The sequence below is a fragment of the Psammomys obesus genome, unplaced genomic scaffold, assembly GCF_907164565.1.
Source record: "Psammomys obesus unplaced genomic scaffold, mPsaObe1.curated_primary_1811, whole genome shotgun sequence".
In the NCBI taxonomy this organism is placed as follows: domain Eukaryota; kingdom Metazoa; phylum Chordata; class Mammalia; order Rodentia; family Muridae; genus Psammomys; species Psammomys obesus.
Window position 1 is genome coordinate 6372879 of NW_026585643.1, and position 18881 is coordinate 6391759.

The 18881-nt window shown below is 45.7% G+C and overlaps 1 protein-coding gene across 1 annotated transcript in view; it reads left to right on the forward strand.

Annotated features, from left to right (window-relative positions):
• Window positions 1-15525: 15525 nt before the first annotated feature.
• The window catches only part of Spata13 (spermatogenesis associated 13), a 140632-nt gene continuing 137276 nt past the window's right edge, over window positions 15526-18881 (forward strand). The window contains exon 1 of the mRNA XM_055617324.1: window positions 15526-15646. The gene's annotated coding sequence lies outside the window, so the exon portion shown is untranslated. The remainder of the gene's footprint in view (window positions 15647-18881) is intronic.

Consider the following 18881-nt stretch of genomic DNA (forward strand, 5'->3'; position numbering starts at 1 on the left):
GTGTGTGTGTGTGTGTGTGTGTGTGTGTGTGTGTGTGTGTGTTTGCACCTGGTTACCTTTGTGTGCATACCAAGTATTGTGTTTCTGCTTCAGATCTGGACTCCTTCCTGAGTAGTATGACAAGGAAGAAAGCTACGGTTGGTTAACTGTTCAGTGTTAGCCAGGGTGGCTGAGTATAGCAGCCAGAGGTATACTCCAGTGCTAAAGGTTGGCTGTGGTGGTTGGTTCTGAAGAGTCATGCATGGAAGACCTGCTGTTCACTGTGAGGTAGCAAGACATTTAAGAACTAGGTTTAAGCTGGGCCTGGTGGTGGTGTAATCTCAGCCACTCAAGGAGGCTGAGGCAGGAAGATCACAGGTTCAAACCTGTCCTGGACTATAGAGTTCAAGGTTAGTTAAAGTAATTTATTGAGGCACTGCCTTCACATAAAAAGTTAAAAGTGAGCCGGGTGCAGTGATGCATGCCAGTAATCTCAGCACTCTGGGAGGCAGAGGCAGGTGCATCTCTGTAAATTTGAGACCAGCCTGGTCTACAAGGTGAGTCCAGGATAGCTAAGACTACACAGAGAAACCCTGTCTCAAACAAACAAACAAACAAAACAAAACAAAAAAAAAAGAGAAAGGAAGACTGGGGATAAAGCTCAGTGATGGGATACTGCCTAACATGAGTGAAGTCCTAGTTTCAATTTTAAGCAATGCAAAGGAGGAAGAGGAGTCTGGTAGGAGACTCATGGGCTACCGCTCTCAGAGGGGATAACAGAGCTGAGTGGATTTATATCATTTTTGTGGTTGTGGTAGTTAGAACATGCTTGTTCCCGTTGGTGGAACGGTCTGGGAAGGATTAGGAGGTGTGGCTGTGTTGGAGGAAGGGTGTCCCTGGGGACAGGCTTTGAGATTTTAAAGTCCATGCCATTCCCAGTTAGCTCTCTCTGTCTGCTTAATGGTTGTTGTCTCAACCTGTAAGCGGTCAGCCACTGCTGCAGGGCCATGCCTACCTGCCAGCGACCATGCTTCCCAACATGGTAGTCACAAACTCACCCTCTGAACCTGGAAGTCCAATAAACTCTTTTTTTCTATTAGTTTCCTTGGACATGGTGTCTTAGCACAGCAATAGAAAAGTAACTAAGACAATAACAATAAGTAAATTTTTATAAGAGGGAGTTATGAAAGGGGCAAGCCTAGAACCTTGCCTTTTTGCTCTAGAGAACTATCAAACCAGAAGAGAAATAATCCCCATTTAAGTTTTTCAGTTACATGATGATGTGTAATGTCTGTGTCATTGTGTAAGTATGATTTCCAGGAGCTTAAAGTAACAATTATGGTTTACCAGAGAAGGAAATGACACCAACCCACCTAGCAGGCAGGCACAGGACAGAAGCTAAAACCCTGGAACCCACAGAGGAAACAGAGATGAAGAGAGAAAAGCTGCCCAGCACCATCCATCAGCACTTCATGCTGATCACTGTAGTACCTTTCCATCCCTGGGACCCATCACTTAGTGGGTCCAGAATGAAATGAAACAACACAGAATAAAGCATCTATGTGCATCTGCTGTCAGTACTGGTGGTATCTTCTCTCCAAAGCCCTCTACCTGTCTGTGTGATTCTGAGGTGAAATTGCTATGTGACTGTGGGTGTGGTCAGAAGTTTGAGAGACAGCCTCACATTTGCCTTTCCCCCCCTCCTCTTTTCACATCTTCCCATTAAGTCTTTGAGACTCTCCTGTCTATTATGGTTAATGTAACTTATCTACTGGATGAGATCATGTGGGGGCTGACAAGTCCAAAATCTGTACAACAGACCCACAGGTTCTTTAACCTGTCTTCCCTCAGGTTGGGAATGCTAATTTTGCAAGCTTGACAGACACATCCTCTAGACCTGAAGCATAAATGTATTGTCATTTGGTCAATAACAATCTTGGCTTTAAAAAAAAATGAAAATAGATTCTTCTCTCATACAATAAATACATTCCAACCAGTTTCCCCTCCCTCCACTCCTCTCAGCTATCTCCACCCTCCTCTTCCCCAGATCCACTACCCCTTCATCTCCTCTTCAGAGAAGAGCAGGCCTCCAAGAGATGACAGCCAAGTAGGACAAAACACTATACAATAAGACAAGGCAAAAGCCCTCATATCGAGGCTGAACAAAGCAAACCCAATAAGAGGACAAGAGTCTCAAGATCAGGCAAAAGAACCAGAGATACACCTGTTCCCACTGTTAGGAATCTCACAAAAACACCAAGCTGACAGCCATAACAGATATTCAGAGGACCTAGCACAGACTGCTTCAGTCTCTGTGAGCCATGTGACCCATGCTTCATCAATTTGGTGGACCATGTAAACCTGGTGTCCTCCATCCACTCTGACTCCCACTGTCTTTCCTTTCCCACTTCCCAGGGGTTCCCCAGACTGAGGGGAGAGACATGATGGTGACTTCCAATTTAGGCTCTCTCTCTCTGCATGATGTCTGGCTGTGGGTCTCTGCATCTGTTCTCATCTGCTGCCGGAGAAAGCCTCACTGAGGGTTTCCAATCATATTTCTCAATCTTGGCTCTTAAGGCCTTCCACTGCCTGGATGGTGTCTATTCACATTATCAAGGGATATCTACTCCACTTAAAGTCTATAGACTTAAATGTTAATTACATCTTTAAAAATAAAATCACTGGCAACATGTCAGACTGGTATTTAACTAAACCACTGGGCCCAGTGGCTTAACCAAGTTGACACACAAACAGCCGTTGCAAAAGTCCCGCTGGGAAGTTGGCAGATCCCCATCTGAGCCTTTGTATGTTTGAATCCCTTCCTACAAAGACTCTGGGAAGAGATGGAATATAAACACTCGTATGGGTTAGGAGACTTGTCCCAAACAAAGTCCAGGTCGTGACCAACAGACCCCAGATGCTTCCTATAACTGCCCTGGGAGACCTAAACTGCAAGTGGACAGGACTCTTTTAACAGCTAGATGTCCACTCTGGGTTTGGCTGGCCTTTGAAAGCCAGGCATCTCTCTGTTGGCTTATTTCTTTTCACTCTACTGAGGGTAGAACGCAGGTGTCTTAGTTACTTTTCTATTGTTGTGATAAAACACCATGGCCAAGGCAACTGTCATAGTCAGGGTTTCATTGCTGTGAAAGACACTTTGACCACAGCAACTGTTATCAAGGCAAACATTTAATTGGGGCTGACTTAGAGTTTCAGAGGTTCCGTCCATTGTCATCATGGTGAGAAGTGTGGCAGTGTGCAGGCAGACATGGTGCTGGAGTTATGGAGCTGAGAGTTCTTCATCATGATCTGCAGGCAGCAGAAGGAGATGGTCACACTGGGAATAGGTTGAGCTTATATGACCTCAAAGCCCAGCTCCACAGTGCCACACTTCCCCCAACAAGGCCACATCTCCTAATAGTGCTAATCCCTATGGTGAAACATTCAAAACACATGATTCTAGAGGCCCAAAACTCTTCAAACCACCACAGCAACTTATGAAACAAAATGTTTAATTTAACAAAATGTTAAAGCTTACAGTTTTAGGGCATTAGAATCTGTGATGTCATAGCACAGGTATGGCAGCAGAAGCAGCTGGGAGCCCACATCTTGATCTACAACTGTGAGGCAGAGAATGGTGGAATTCCTGAGGAGAACACTGGGAATGGTGCAAATCTTTTGAAACCTCAAAGCCTGCCCCCAGTGACATACCTTCTCCAAAAGGCCACACCTCTGAATACTTCCCAAACACTTCCAGCAACTGGGGACCAAGTAATTTTAAACATATGAGCCTGTGGAGGCCAGTCTCATTTAAACCATCCCGCCATGGTTTTGCACATGCTGGGCAGGCTCTACCATGATCTCAATTCCAAGCCCCATTTAGGATCCAATCCCAGCTGGGTCAACCACATGCAGCTGAGGACCGGGAGCCATTTGTTTTATTCTCTGCCCCCATTTTCCTACTGCAAAAATGAAACTGACAATAAACTTTCCCTTTAGGACAGTTTGAACAAAGAGATGAAATTGCAACCTGGTAAATCACACCCCAGACAACAGCTCTAAGCTAGCAAGACCAGTATGCAATGGCTCACACCAGTTCATTTGGAAGAAAATGAAAATAGCCGTTTTTACAGCTGATTGTTTAGTCAGGCTTCAAGATCAACACTGGCCCATGAGCTTATGTACATTTATACTCATTAATCCCTGATGCCTTGTGCATGCTAGGCAAGCTCCCTACCTCTGGGCTATATCCCTACCTGTTGGTGCCTTTAATTTTTTTTTTTTTTTCACAATTAGCCTTTTGTTCTGATTTCAGTTCTGCTTACATTCTGAGAAGGCAATGTCTGCTTGTGAGGCTAAGTTCTGCAGGTGAGTAGAATCTGAGCTCAGACACATTGGTTCAGATATCAGCTGTGGCTAACACACTAGCTTTGCCAGGCATGGTAGCACATACATTAATCCCAGTATTGGAGAGACAGCAGTAGGCAGAGCTCTATGAGTTTGAAACCAATGTGATCTACATAGTGAGTTTCAGGTCAGTCAGGCCTACATAGCAAGACCCTGGGTTTTTTAGTTTGTTTTTTTTTTTGTTTTGTTTTGTTTTTGTTTTGAGATGCTAGGTCCCCCACAGAGGCCTCAGTTTCTGTATCCGTGACAAGAGAATTTAGCAGTTCTGACCAAACAGGGTCAATGTGTGGGCTGAGTGAGTACAAACAAAATGTTTCTAGCAGAACCTGCCATGGCTGCACATATATGTGAGCGCATGTAATCATAGCTCTCAGGAGGCTGAGACAGGGAGCATCACAATTTCAAGGCTAATCTGAATGAGCTGTCTTCATAGCAATTTCCAGGCCAGTCAGCTACATTTTGAGACGGTGTCAAAAGCAAACAAGTATGTTAGGCATGGTGACTTGTCTATAAGCCTAGAATTTGTGAGGTGGAAGCAATAGTTCAAAGTCATTTTCAGCTACAAGGCAAGTTTAAGGCCATCGAAGGCTATGTAAGTTACTGTGTCAAAACTGAAACAAAGAAGAATCTAGCACATATTAGGTATCTAACAAACCTTACCACCCATGATTAGGGGGAAGAAGAATGACAGGGGAAATGTGTTGCTGGTGAGACAAGCTTTAGTTCTTGAGGAACTCAGTTTGAAAAGCTGGCTGGGACCTCCCAGAACAGTGACCAAAGGTGACTTGTGGTATCTCTGAGTCAGCTCAGGCTGCTTTCAAAAAACAACTGGTCTGGGTGCTCCACACAGTTTGCGAGGCTGAGAAATCTAGCATGCACAGAGACTTTTTAAAACTATAAAAGCTTTAAGGCACCATAATTGAGTAGCTAACTCTCTGAGCTATTCTGCTATTTCCCAGCTATGCCCCCCAAGTTACTTGTCATAATTGTTCCTGTCTGGGCTGCTTCTGGCCCTCATGGTCCTTGCTGCCCCACAATGACTTCCTTCTCTCTGGCTTCCTCTTCTGTTACATCTTCTTCTTCTCTCTTTTCCTCCTTGCCTCAAGGTCCCTCTGAGATCCCAAGCCTAGGAGCATAAGCTCTGCCTACTTTACTTCTGCCCAGTTACAGGTTTCAGCAACTTTATTAACCAATTAACTTTAAATGAGGTAGAACATGGTTTACACCACAAAGACCAGTGTATATGAGGATGTACTTGATTGCAACCAGATCTTGGGCCAGTAATTAGCATTAGAATACATAGCACCAGACCAACCTCCCAATACTGTGCAATTTATAGATAACAGGAAGCCATTCTCTCATGGTTCTGGAGGCTGAAGGGCTCCAGATAAAGGCTCCATCAGGCTTGATATCTGGGCGATGATTGAATTGACATGTGTATCCTTGACTTACAGAAGTTCTTCCATAGGGACACAGATTCTACACACAACCTCATGCATCATTAGTACCACAGTCCACAGCATAAGCCAGACCAGGCAGGGAGCTGGGGAACTCAGGCTCACCTGGTAAAATACTGATACTCTTATGTCTTTCACAATGTCTCCATCACATTGCCTCCCCCAGAAGTCATAAAAGGCAGCTGAAGTAAGGAGTGGCCCAGTCAGGTGAAGATTAAGCGCATACAAATTTTGAATGGAAAAACTTACCAATGCCCTCCACACTGTCCATGAAGATCTTCATGATAAGCATCATTGCCCATAGCAACCCAACAGTCCATAACCACTAGAAAAGGGCAGTGTGTAGAATACTTCATAGCATAAAAAGTGATTTAGTGCTGTACAGGCTCACACATCATGCTAAGAAAGGAAGTCAGATGTGAAAGAATTTATCCTGCTTGGTTCCCCCGACTCAAAGTTCAGAAACAAACCAAACAAAAGTCATTTATGGTGACAGATATCAGACGAAAGTTTGCCCTTGGGATACTGGGAATGAGGGGTTTTCCTGAGGAACTAGAAATGTTCTGTTTTTTAAAGATGTATTTTTATTTATGTGGGATATATGTCTGTGTGTGTGTTCATGCAGGGCAGCAGAGGGCAATGGATCTCCCAGAACTGGAGATACAGGCAGTTGTGAGAATCCCCTGGTACATGAACTCAGGACCCCGGAAGAACAACAAGGGCTCTTAATCACTGAGCAATCTCTCCAGCCCTGTTCTGTATTTTGATCTCAGTGGTGGTCACATTGCTTTTCTACGCTCGGGAACAAATTACACAAAACATAAAATGGGTTAAAACAACAACAACAACACACTTTACATGGGTGTTTACATGGGTCAAAAGTCTGGGTTTACCTTAGCTGTATGTTTGCTCAGGCCTCACAAGGCTATAATCAAGTCATGGGCTGGGGGCTGGAAAGGTGATGCAACCTGTGACCTGAGTGCTTGCCTTCAAGCCAAGTTCTATCCCAGGATCTTCCTGGTGGAAGGAAAGGATCAATTTCTCCAAAAGTGCTACGGCATGCACACACCCACACAATTAACAACAACAACAATAACAGTCTAGGCTGTGTTTTTTCCTTTCGGGACTGTGAAATGAACCCTGCAGCTTCCTCACTTCCTCATAGCTGGAGTCTGAACACTGTCTCTAAGACCCTGGGACTGCCCATGGTTCCTGTTAAGTGGGCTTCTTTAATGAAGTCACTTCGTCAAACTGGCAGTCTGCTAACTTGGGTTTTGTTGTTATTTGTTTTATTTATTTATCTATTTAAATTTAATTATTTAGAGACAGGTTCACCTGTGGCCTAGGCTAGCCTCAAATGTGCTACATAGTAGAGCATGACCTTGAGCTTCTGAAGCCTCCACCATCCAAGTATCGCGATCATTCTGGGTTAAGATGGGGTTTTATACAACATAACATAATTGTTGCATGATGTCTTACTGGTAAGAAGTCCATGTTCAAGCCACAGAGTCTATCTGCATTCAGGAATAAGGGACTGTATAAACACATAAACACCAAGGGCCAAACATCATTGGAAGTCATCCAAGGAATTAACATACACATTCAACTTCACAGGTGAGATTAGGTGCTTCACTGCTACCAAAGGAGAAAGGTAAACACCACCTAGCTACAAACCTGATCTTCAAGAGTGACCTGCCTGAAAGATACACTGTATGATAGTGGCACAAAGCTTGTGGAAGTCACCAAGCAACATCTGATTTGACTTAAGACTCACTCCATGAGAGCGAGCCCATACCCAGTGCTACCAAGAACCTGAGACTAGATAGGCCAGAGACCTAGGGGAAACTAAATAATACTGTTCTGCTAAAGGAACATAGCAACGAAATGATTACTAGACGACATTCTCCTATACTCATCGATCAGTGCCTTGCTCAGCCATCATCATAGATGCTTCGTCCTGCAGCAGATGGGAACAGATACAGATAACAACAAGCAGACATGATGCAGAACGAGGAACCTGGGAATACTCAGCCCTAAAGGGGATGTCTCCATCAAATCCCTCCCCTCAGGGCTCAGGGGAACTTTGTGAAAGAGGTGGAAGAAGTCTAAGAGCTAGTGCGGATGGAGGACACCAAAAAAACTCAAGACCTTTTAGACACAACAGGACTGGTGCACATATGAACTCACAGAGACCAAGGCAGCATGCACAAGGCCTGCTCATATCTACATCCGATAAGGTCCTGGAGCTGAAAGGAGACGTGGACACATGCCCCCATTCTTAACCCAGAAGCCATGTTAAATTGATAGGCACTTGCAAATTTAAAATTAATTTTCTCCAAGGGAATCTCACCGGGAAAACAAACCACTCTTAAGGGTAGGCCAGATACCCAGCGGTAGATGGCCAACACAAAACGAATTCGTGGCATCTTTGGAGGGTCTCTGTCTTCAAATGTTGAGTTCTGGCATTTTTATTCTGTTGTGTTTTCTGTCTTACAGGTCCTTTGCTTATATATTACGGCTTCTGTTTTTGTGTTTTTATGGGACTTCTGAGTATGTGAGCAGGCGTGTCTGCATCTATATGCATGTCTTTTGCCTTTGCCTCCTGCCCCCTTGTTTGGCTGTTTTGTCATATTTGTTTTATTTTAATTTTTTTTATTACTGTTTCTTAGAGGTCCATTTGTTTTCTAAGGAGAGAAAGAAAGAAAGAGTGTGTATCCAGATGGGAGGGTTAGGGAGGAGACACTGGGATGAGCAGGGGAGCAGAACTGTAATCAGAATATATTGTGTGGAAAACAATCTATTTTCAATAAAAGAAGAGACAAAGCAAAAAAAAAAAAAGATTTGGGTGCCTCATTATATAAGTTATACCTCAACAACAACAACAACAAAAATTCCTCAAGCCCCAAGACTAAGAGAGATAAAATACCTTGTTCTAAGGCCTGCAGCTGCTCAGTGGGGTTATAACTCAGCTCTGATGCCAAACCTGTGCCCCCTTTCCCAGGCTAACAGAGGCATGTAGGTGTCAAGATTAGTCTTCACTGTCATAGTGACTGGATTTAGAATCACCTAGGAGACACGCTGATTGGCCTATGAGCCTGTTTTTGGAGATTAACTGACCAGCCTCCTTACCACTCTGCTCTCATGCCACCCACAATGTGATGGACTGAGTCCCTAAACAATGAATGAAAATGAATCCTTCCTCCCTTCAGTTGCTGGGGTGCGCTTTCTCTCTGTCTCTCTGCCTGTCTGTCTCTCTCTCTCTCTCTCTCTCTCTCTCTCTCTCTCTCTCGTGTGTGTGTGTGTGTGTGTGTGTGTGTGTGTGTGTGTGTGGTGCCCTAGTTACCCTCAGGTGCCTTCCATCTTAGGAAAAAAAAAAAAAAAGCTTTTGAAACAGGATCTCATGGAAGCTAAAGCTCTGGCTCAGTCAGGCTGGCCTGTCAGGGGCCTTCACAGACTCTCCTGTCTCTGCTTCCTCCACCCCACCCTTCCCAGGCTGGGATGACAGGCAGTCACTGCTTCACTTCTTACATGGATTTTGGAGATCCAAAATGAAATCCTTGTGTTTGTGCGGCAGGCACTTCACAGACTGAGCCACTGTCTCCCCAGGTACTCTCATCCTTAAGATACTCCTTGTTAGGTAGCTGGTCACAGAGAAAAGTAACTTGACAGCAGGTGAAATCTACTCTGGCTCAGTACTAGTCGCCAGTTTTATTACTTGTAAACATGACCAGGGTCACTGGAAATGTGCTCAGGGAGCGGCTGGCACATCTCACTGTAGTCCTTCTAAGGTGCCAGAACCCTTGTTGAGATGTGTCACACTTCCGGGAATCTGACGGATGCTAGTCCACTTTCCATGGGCCCTCCTGGAGACCCCTGATGCTTCTCATGATGAGTAGCGCATCTGTGCTCTCTCTGTTTCAAGATTACCCATAATACAATCCTCTTTGTTTTGGTCCTCATTGTCCAAGGCTACTTACAAGTAAACACTGAGTCATCTTGTTCTTTCCCATCTGTTCATCAGGGCTTTGGAAGTTGGTGGGACAAAGGAAGAATTTGCTTGGCGTTGAAAAATGGAAGATTTTGGTCAGGAGTGGAATTCAAAGTGGGTCATGTGACCTTTCCTAAGCCATAGTCATGGGCTATGGTGCTTTTTGAGTGTTTGCTCAGAATTTTGGAGTGGAGAGAAATCATTGTTTAACATGAAACATAAAAACAGCCAGAAAGAACTGGCAACCCGCCCTGACTGTTGGAGCCCCAATTTCAGAAACTGTCTCTACTTTGTACATTTTATTTATAACATTCTTCAATTAATATGCCTTAAAGCACATGCCAGTAACAAATCATGTATTATCGTTGTTATTTTCATTATTTTATCGATTAGCTAGTATCCACTAAGCACCTAACTCTATGGGAGATCCCAAAGCAAATAAAGTTTAAAAAAATACTGCCTCCCCTGCCCCTGGGATACACAATCTTACTGGTGCTAAAAAAAAAAAAGGGGGGGGGGTGTATTTCAGGCTTTGTGATATCAGCAAATATAAAGCCACCAAGGGAAGTCAGGGAAGAGGTTTGTGAACTTGACGCAAGGCTTTAAAAATGCCCTGGGTTTCAAAGACAGAACTAGGCCTGTGTGTGAGCTGTTGAAGCTGTTCCCACTGCACACTTGTGACTGGCTGATCGTAATTGCCAAGCAGCAATTTTGAGAGGGATTAACTAATGAAGGGAACCTCTGGGTACATCTGTGATGGCATTGCTAGGGATGACTAAGTCGTGTGGGTTCTGACCTAATAGATGGATTGGTCCCTGGATAGAATCATTATAAAGAGGTAGAGACAAGCAGTGCTTGTGGTCTCCTTGGAAGAATTAGGTTAGTGAAGAAGGTTCTCAAAGAAAAAGCCCTGAAATCTTGAAAAAGATGTTTTCTGTTCTCCCTTGTTCCCTCCTAGAAACCACTGCCTCGTTGGGTGGGAGGGGGCTTTCAGTAAACTGAACAGAGCAGTGCCTCCTGAACCTTAGAGGGGTCACACTGCCTCTGTCTCCTGTTTAAAAGCCAGAGCACGTGATCAAACCCTGGCTGCCTCACTTACTGGATGACCTTAGGCCACTCATTCAACCCCTCTGAACTCTATTTTCCTTAACTATGAATGACATGATGACCGTGCCCTGAAGATTGATGTGTTGTGGCTTTTAGCAGACAACAACCGTGAAACACACAGTGTATTAAGTAAACACTCAATACATATTAGGGCAAAGAGATCCTAATTTCAGAGAAGATATGATTAGGGGCACTAAAGTGAAAGGTGGAAGGTGGAGGCTTCTAACCCTGGACCCTCTCCATCCCAAAGCACACATGTTCGGGGGAGGGGGAATAATTTCTGCGGTGTGGCCACTGGTAGGCTGTCCCTGCTTTTGTGGTTGACCTCATACCCATACACATACAGGTAGCTCTAATGGGACCCAGTGGGTGTTACGAAAAAAAGGGAAGATAAAGGTGGGAGAAAGACACGTTGAGAGGCTTCAGAGAGTGGGAAGAGGGAGTTGAAGGTCAGTGTGACCATGATACATTGAGCACACGTGTGAAATTATCCAAGAATAAAGAAGTGAAAAAGAATCGGCATGATTATGAGGAAGCTTGGGTGAAGGCAGCCTGCGGCACTGGAGGATCAGCGAGAAGGAAAATGCAGGAAAGACCTTTGGACAGTGCAGATGCCAGGGCTGTGGGTGGCGGGCAGCCACCGCTGCAGGAGCAGCAGCCCACAGAGACTTGGGCAGGCCCTTGTTCCATAACTTAGAACTCATGTTTGGGGACTGGAGAGATGACTCAGCGGTTAAGAGCACTGTCTGCTCTTCCAGAGGTCCTGAGTTCAATTCCCAGCAAACACACGGTGGCTCATAACTATCTATACCGGAATCTGATCCCCTCTTCTTGCATGCAGGTGTACATGCAGACAGAGCACTCATACATTAAATGAATGCATGCATATTAAAAAAGAAAAATAAAAGTCATGTTTTGTAGAACATAGCCATGGAGTGGTGAAAGCAGAAGGAAGTTTTGATATCTCTGGTCCGCTCTGTCATTTAATAGACATTAGGAGCTGGAGTCACTTGGTGATTACTGACATGACAGAGAAGGTGTCCGGCCTTTCTCCAGTCTTTCTCTAACAAGTTTAAAATCTGATTTAGGAGCTTTATCTGAGGAGTTTACGCAACTCCTGCAGTAAAGCTGAAAATGTGTCTCACTTCAAGGACCCAAAACTCACACTGTCATGTACCATGCATGTCAGCAAGAATGTGACACAGGCTACAGTTTTAATTTTCTGATTAATGCAGAGAGAGAAGTCCCACTGTCAAATGTACACTGAAAAGGAAGCTAACCTTGGCAAGGTAAAAGGCTTGCCTGGGTCACCCAGATGTCAGGGAGACAGAGTGGCTTTCAGTCAAGTGCACACATCCATTTATCTGAGAGCTGAGTGAAAAAAGCATTGTGTATAAATATTAACAGCAGTTTCTAGGCAGTCAGAAGTAATTGTTTGAAGCAGATTCTTCTAAAGAAAAAAAATCTGCTCCCTATATTTGCGCTAATTCTAAAGGAATAATAAAAATATTCTGACAATGCTAAAAGATTTTGTTGAGCTTTATTTGTTTATAAAACAAATAAAATGTGGAATGTCTAATAGAATTAAACTGCGGTGGTGTTGCATGCCTTTAGTCTCAGCATTCGGGAGGCAGAAGCAGGTGAATTTCTGATTTCAAGGCCAGCCTGGCCTACAGAGAGAATTCCAAGACAGCTTGGAATTGCACAGAGAGACCTTGTCTTGAAAAATAAAACAAAAATAGTAATTATTTTATGTGTGCGGGTGCTTTGCCTGAGTATACATGTATCCCCCATACCTGTGAAAGCCATAAGAGGGCGTCAGAGCCCTTGGAACTGGAGTTACAGGTGTTTGTAAGCCTCCATGTGGGTGCTAGAGCTCAAACTCAGGTATCCTGGAAGATCAGTCAGTTCTTAATTTCTGAGCTATCTCTCTAGCCTTCTAGTTTATATTTTATAATATTTTTACTATAACTATATATGCCTGTTTTCAAGATCTGCAGGGTGACTTCAATAAATATTCAAAGGATAAAATAAAATCTTCCTTGTAGAGGAATTTTAATTCAGAACATGGCTGCTCTGGTAAGAGATCACATCCAAAGACCTTCCATGTCTGTGTGATCATGTTGGGAAACAAACATGCCTTTAATTCAGGAGACAGCGACAAGCAGATCTGTGTTCAAAGTCAGCCTGGTATGCAGCAAGTTTTAGGTAAGAAAAGCTTAGGTCCAGTTGTGGTGTTACATGCCTTTAATCCCAAACAATGAAGGCAAAGATACTTTGTATAAGGAAACACCCATGTTTGAAATTGATGTCTAGTTGGGTGGCAGAGAAAGTGAAAAATCACCGAAGATTTGACAGAATAGGATATACCCAGCTCTCAGAAGAGGAAAGGGAAGCTACTTAAGTGGCAATGAAGAGAGAAAGAGAGAGGAGGTAGTTTTACTGGGAGAATTTTACAGAGAAATGTTGAATGAGAGAACAAGCTAAGACACAGGTGAAGACAGAATGAGCCAGAGAATGAGGAGCCAGAAGATTGCTGGAGTTAGCTGGAGGCCAAGCAGAGTAGTAATTCAAAGGCTAAAAGAAAAGCCAGATTGAGTAAGTTAGCTGGGAGAGGAGCTTGAGCCAGAATACCTGAGTTGAACTAGCCAGCTATGAGCTCAGTAAGAACAAGAAAGGGTGAGCTTATTAAGCAGTAAGTCTTGGGGCTGAAAACATGCTAGGCCTAGGTTAGATTGTATAGAGACTAGAAGCTTCCAGGACTAGGTCTTCGTTAGCAGGAGGCAGTAAGCCTCAGAGACAATAGAATCGGGCAAATAAAAGTTCCTTTTACACTTCCCATTATTTCACAACCCAGAGATACTACCTAATATTTTTGTTACCTGTGTTTAATTAATACAGCATTTCTCAGAGCAGTTTAGGGTTACAGAAGATGATACGGAGTGGAAGTCACAGAGTTCTGACACATTCACAGTTTCTTGTCCCATTAGCATCGTAGTACTTTACCCTGCTCATGGTCCAGTAGTGATAGACCATAAGGAAGCACACAGCCTGTAAGGGTTTACTTTGGCATGCATGCCATGGTGTCTTCGCAAACGCATAACGGCATAAATTCCACATTTTGAATGGTGTTTTCAATATATGAAGACATACACAAAATTAATTTAGGGCTCGTGAGATGACTCAGCAATTAAGTACAGTTCCTTCTCTTCCAGAAGACCACCGCCCGGTCCCCAGCACCTACACTGGGGGCCTCACAATTGCCTGTAACTCCAGCTCCAGGGGATCTGATGCCATCTTTTGGCCTTCAGAGGCGGGCACACACAAATAGAGTACACTCACTCACAAAGACACACATGCACATAGATTGAAAGAAAACGATTTGGGGGAGAAGTGAGGGTGAATATGACCAAAATATGTAACATGAAATTCTCAAGGTAATGTATTAAAATAATCTAAAAATTAATTTAAAATTTCATTGGTATATACTTTTACATGCTCTTTTGTCTAAAACAGCGATTGTTCTTTATAAAGTAATTTATAGTATTTAGAATAATCATACTGGCATATTGCAACCATTCAAAGGAACCGTCTCAGCAAACCACACGTTTTAAAAGAATGTACCTGTTTAATGAATTCCTCGGAAATAACCGCGGCGTATTTTGGGAGGGTGTGTGTCACCAATCCTGGCATTGAGGAGCTGCCTCCCCTCTGCGGTTTCAGTTGAGTCAAGTAAGAAAAGTGGTAGTTTTTTGAGAGAGTTTATAGTCCAGGCTCTGGGAAAACGGAAGGTCAAAGCATCTTCAAGCTGAGTTTCCATGAACTCAAAATGTGAGCGGGCACAGAGACTACCAGACCTGAGCCTGAGCGGAGGCGTGCGCGCCAGGCGGAGGTGGCACGGTGGGCGTCAGGCGGTCGCCCAGGCGACGCAGCTGCTCTCACCCGGGCGGCGCCGGGGAGTTGGCAGGTAGGGAGCAGGAAAGGACTAGTGTGGGGTGCCGGTGTGTGAGTGGTTGCGGTGGTCCGTAGTGGGGCTGGGAGGTGTGGGACAGAGCCCCGGCCTTACCAGGGGGGAAATCTTTTGGGAAGGCGAAAGAGGAGTGGCTAGAGAGGGTTGTAGGGGTGAAGGGGCGGAGGCAAGACTTGGAATGAGTGAGTGGCACGGAGGCACAACCTGGAGGTGGCGGGGGTGGTAGTAGTGGTGGAGGATGTGCCAGGGGCGTGGTGAGAGGCGGGGCACGAAGTGAGCTAAGTCGAGCGTGTCGTCTGAGGCCAAGGGCGTGGCCTGGCCGACGGAGTGGGAGGGTGAGAAGTGGGGTTGGAGCCACAGAGTGCAGGGTTGGGGCTTGGTGAAGGAAAACAAAAACAAAAATAAAAACAAAACAACGGTTATGGGCGTGGTCTAAGGGAAGATGAGCTGGGGGCGTGGCCCCCGGGGCTGGGCAGGCAGCAAGGACCCTTCAGGGGGTTCGGGGGCGTGACTTCAGGGGAGCTGCTCGGAGGCGTGGCTTCGGGAGGGGGTGGGGGCGTGGCCCTTGGGAGGAGGCGGCCGAGCGCGGGAGGGCGGAATCGGCGCTTGCCTTTCAGTGGAGGCCACGGCGCGCAGAGCTCGGCGAGCTCGACGCGCGATCCCCGCTGGCGCCGGCCGGCGAGCTGGGTGCCTTGGATACGCTGGCTTTGGAGCTTTCGTGGAGTGGGGACCGCCGAGGTGAGGCTGCTCAGTGAGGCGCTAGGCTGTGCGGGACGCGGACTGTCGGGTGGGCATCGCGGAGGAACTGAGCGCCGAGGACGGCCTCCGTGACTTGAGGGTGTCCAGCTGCCAGCTCCTGCTTGCGGCTCGTGGAACTGGCCCGTGCTGCTCACCTGTTGCGCCACTGTGCGCTCCGCCTGGTAGCGGTTGCTTGGAGCCCTGAGCCCGCTCGTCAGCGCCCCCCAGGGAGGCCTTGGTGTGCTGTTCTATGGTGCTTTTCCCACAGGACCCGTCAGGGATTACCCTGAAACTCTATCTACCCGCGCTGCCTGCTTGCAGGGCGGGCTGCCGGGGTTGCGCCAGGACTACGGACAAAGGTTGGGCCGCCACTGGCCCCTTGAATGCTTCCTTCCTTGGAGGGCGTGACCTGTGTGTGCATGGAGGGGATTGAGAGGTTGCGTTTAGTTGAACACTTGAGTTATAAAGCAAGTTTCTCTCCAGGTCCCTTAAGGGACGCAGCCTAGAAAAACAGATTCCGGGACTTTGTCGTCTCTTGCGTGGAGAATGAGTTGGCAGAGTTGGTTTGGTTCCATTTCAGTTCAGGATATGGGGAATTGCTATACTGGCCAGTCTCAGGAACGTACGGCTGCACCAGGCGTCGGACCGGAATTCTGGTGGCTTGTGGCGGATCCCACTTTTTACGGCAAAATCACAGAGCCGGAGCAAATCTCTTCTCCGAGTGAAGCAAGCCAGCAAAAAGTCCCTACACCAAACCAAACCAAACACAAGCGAGCCAAGCTGGTATAGTTGCTACCCAGCATGGGATCATGACATTGATAAGTAGAATAGTAATTTGAATTTATTCTCCACTGGTTACCAAGGCTTCCAGGAGCCCTGTCTCCCTCCCCCACGATTTTTTCTGCTCCTTTGACCTCATTTCGGCTGTCTGTTGCTTTCTAACTTCTCCAGACTTTGTAGTTTATTGCTTATCTTTTTTGATCCCACTTTTAAAGCACAGAAATTTAGCCCTTTTTGCCTTAAAAAAAAAAAAAAACTTCTTTTTCCACCTTTCAAATGCGCCTTTTCTCTTTCTGCCCTCCTCCCCTTTCAAACTTCCTCACTGCATTGTTCCCCGGGTACCGGTTAATTATGCACCCCACCATGTGGGGCTGAACCTTGTTCTCTGCCCCTCCCCCATCCTCTAGAGCCTGTGGGGAAGTTGCTTCCCATCCAGTGTTTTAATTATTTTCTGTTCACCTCTTTGGCCTCCGGTTAGCCGTCCACCCCCACGCATGGAGTGACTTGTGTGTGTCCCCTGTATTCTGTTTCTGCCTTTTTACCTGCTTCTTCCCGACAAGTACTCCCCCAGCCATAGCCTACCAGTGCTTTGGTGGCCTCCCCAGCTCCCTTGGTCTCACATCCCTCTTGTGGTTCTTTTCACAGGCCAAGAATGCCACTAGGTTTGCTTTCCTCCTTTACAGTCAGCTCTGAGGTACCTCGCAGACATACTGCTTTTTTCCAGAAAGTCTGCAAGTGTCTGGGAGGCTGCTGCATTTCCACAGCAGCACCTGCCTGGCTCTCAGGCCTTGCCATGGGCCACTGTGTCTATGTCTTAGTAGAATTGGACGTGCAGTCCTAGAGTGGTGTCATTGTTAACACTAATGTGATCGCAACACAGTGTTTAGCCAAAGACTGTGCCAAACAGTAACCTTCATTTAAAATCTTCCAATCCCTATAAAGATCCACTAGTGCCCTCCTTTTACAGGTGGCAAAGGGTGTGCTCAGGGAAGGTAAGCAGCCACAGCCAGGGCTACAGTCAGGGTTGTCCTGGCTGTGTTGTTAGACCTCTTTTCATGGGGCCGTGTGACTTCTTGAACTCAGGCTGGCATCCAGCTTTGGAAATGAGGTTGTTATTTGCCATGTTTTGTTTATTTTGCAGTGTATGCTCATTTAGGGCACAGAGTCTACTCTTGCAGGACAGTGCCTGGGGGAAAGTCAAGTGGCTGATGTCCTTCTGAAAGCTTGGGTGTCACTTCATCTGTGCCTTCAGCCTGCTTTCTGTCTTCATCATAGAACCTTGGGAGGAAAACACCATAAAAAGTATATTGCTGACTGGCTCATATGTCAGGAATTAAGTTTGTTTCACTTTAGTAGGATGGACCATTGGGTGTCTGAGAGCCATATGGTTTCATGAGTATTCATTTCTGTTTCACTGTACAGTCTTAAAGCCACGATCAGATATTTCCTTGCTAGTTTTCACTTCTAGGAGGGGAAGACAAGTTCACTGAAGACTGCTGGAGTTACAGACTCTAGCTGGAAGGGACCTTAGATTCCACGCAGCAGGAAACATGGCCCAGAAATAGACAAATTTGTAGGGCAGCCCTTGAACCCCAGAGCTGGTCCTAAGACTTGGGTCTTTGGATGGCTGGCCCTATAGCTTGGTGTAGAAAGCAACCTTATCTTTCTTTTTCTGAGCTAAATAGCAGTGGATCTGCACATTTAGAGTAGAAATCATCTGTAGTTTTCTTTCCTCTTTTGGCTAACACCTTAAAGATTTAAGAAGAAAATGTTAGCTTTTGAGATATGATGACATAATTGGGATAATGTATCACAGAAGTATGTATAAGTTCAGGTGTTTTAGAGGAGTGATTGTTTCCAGAGCAGCAGGAGTGAACAGAAAAAGTACATGGCTTTTATAGGAAGACCATATGACACATAGGAATCTTTAAATCAATAGCTGGAGTATTTTGCTCTTTCCCTTTCCTGAGGGAATCACATCAGTACAAAGAATGTACGTGATTTTCATTACCTCCCTATCGAAATGAAACAGGGAGAGAGAGGCAGGGGCAGGGAGCTACTGTTTTGGTACTGACTTCGGTGTCCTCAAGCCCTTCTTGGGGTTCTCACCCCAGCCGTCTGCACTGATTCCCACACTGTTGGAGAGCTTTGAAGGCCGTGGTTTTCTGTGATGTCTGTCTTTCAGATCAGCCTTTCTTAACAGATGTGAACCCTGCTGCCCGAGGTGTTGTGTGTACTTCAGTACACCCACGTGTGCTGGGGTGGCCATTACCTCCTTGGGAGGGAGAAGATTCCTATACGTGTCACCTATGCTCTGTGGTTCAGATGGCAGAAGCTGGGTTCCACTGCTGCATAGTACATTCTAGAGGTCCAGGGAAGCTGCCATGCCCAGAGCCCCACTGTCAGCAGTAAGGCAGACTTGAATCCATGACTGTCTGGCTTATTAGAGCCATGT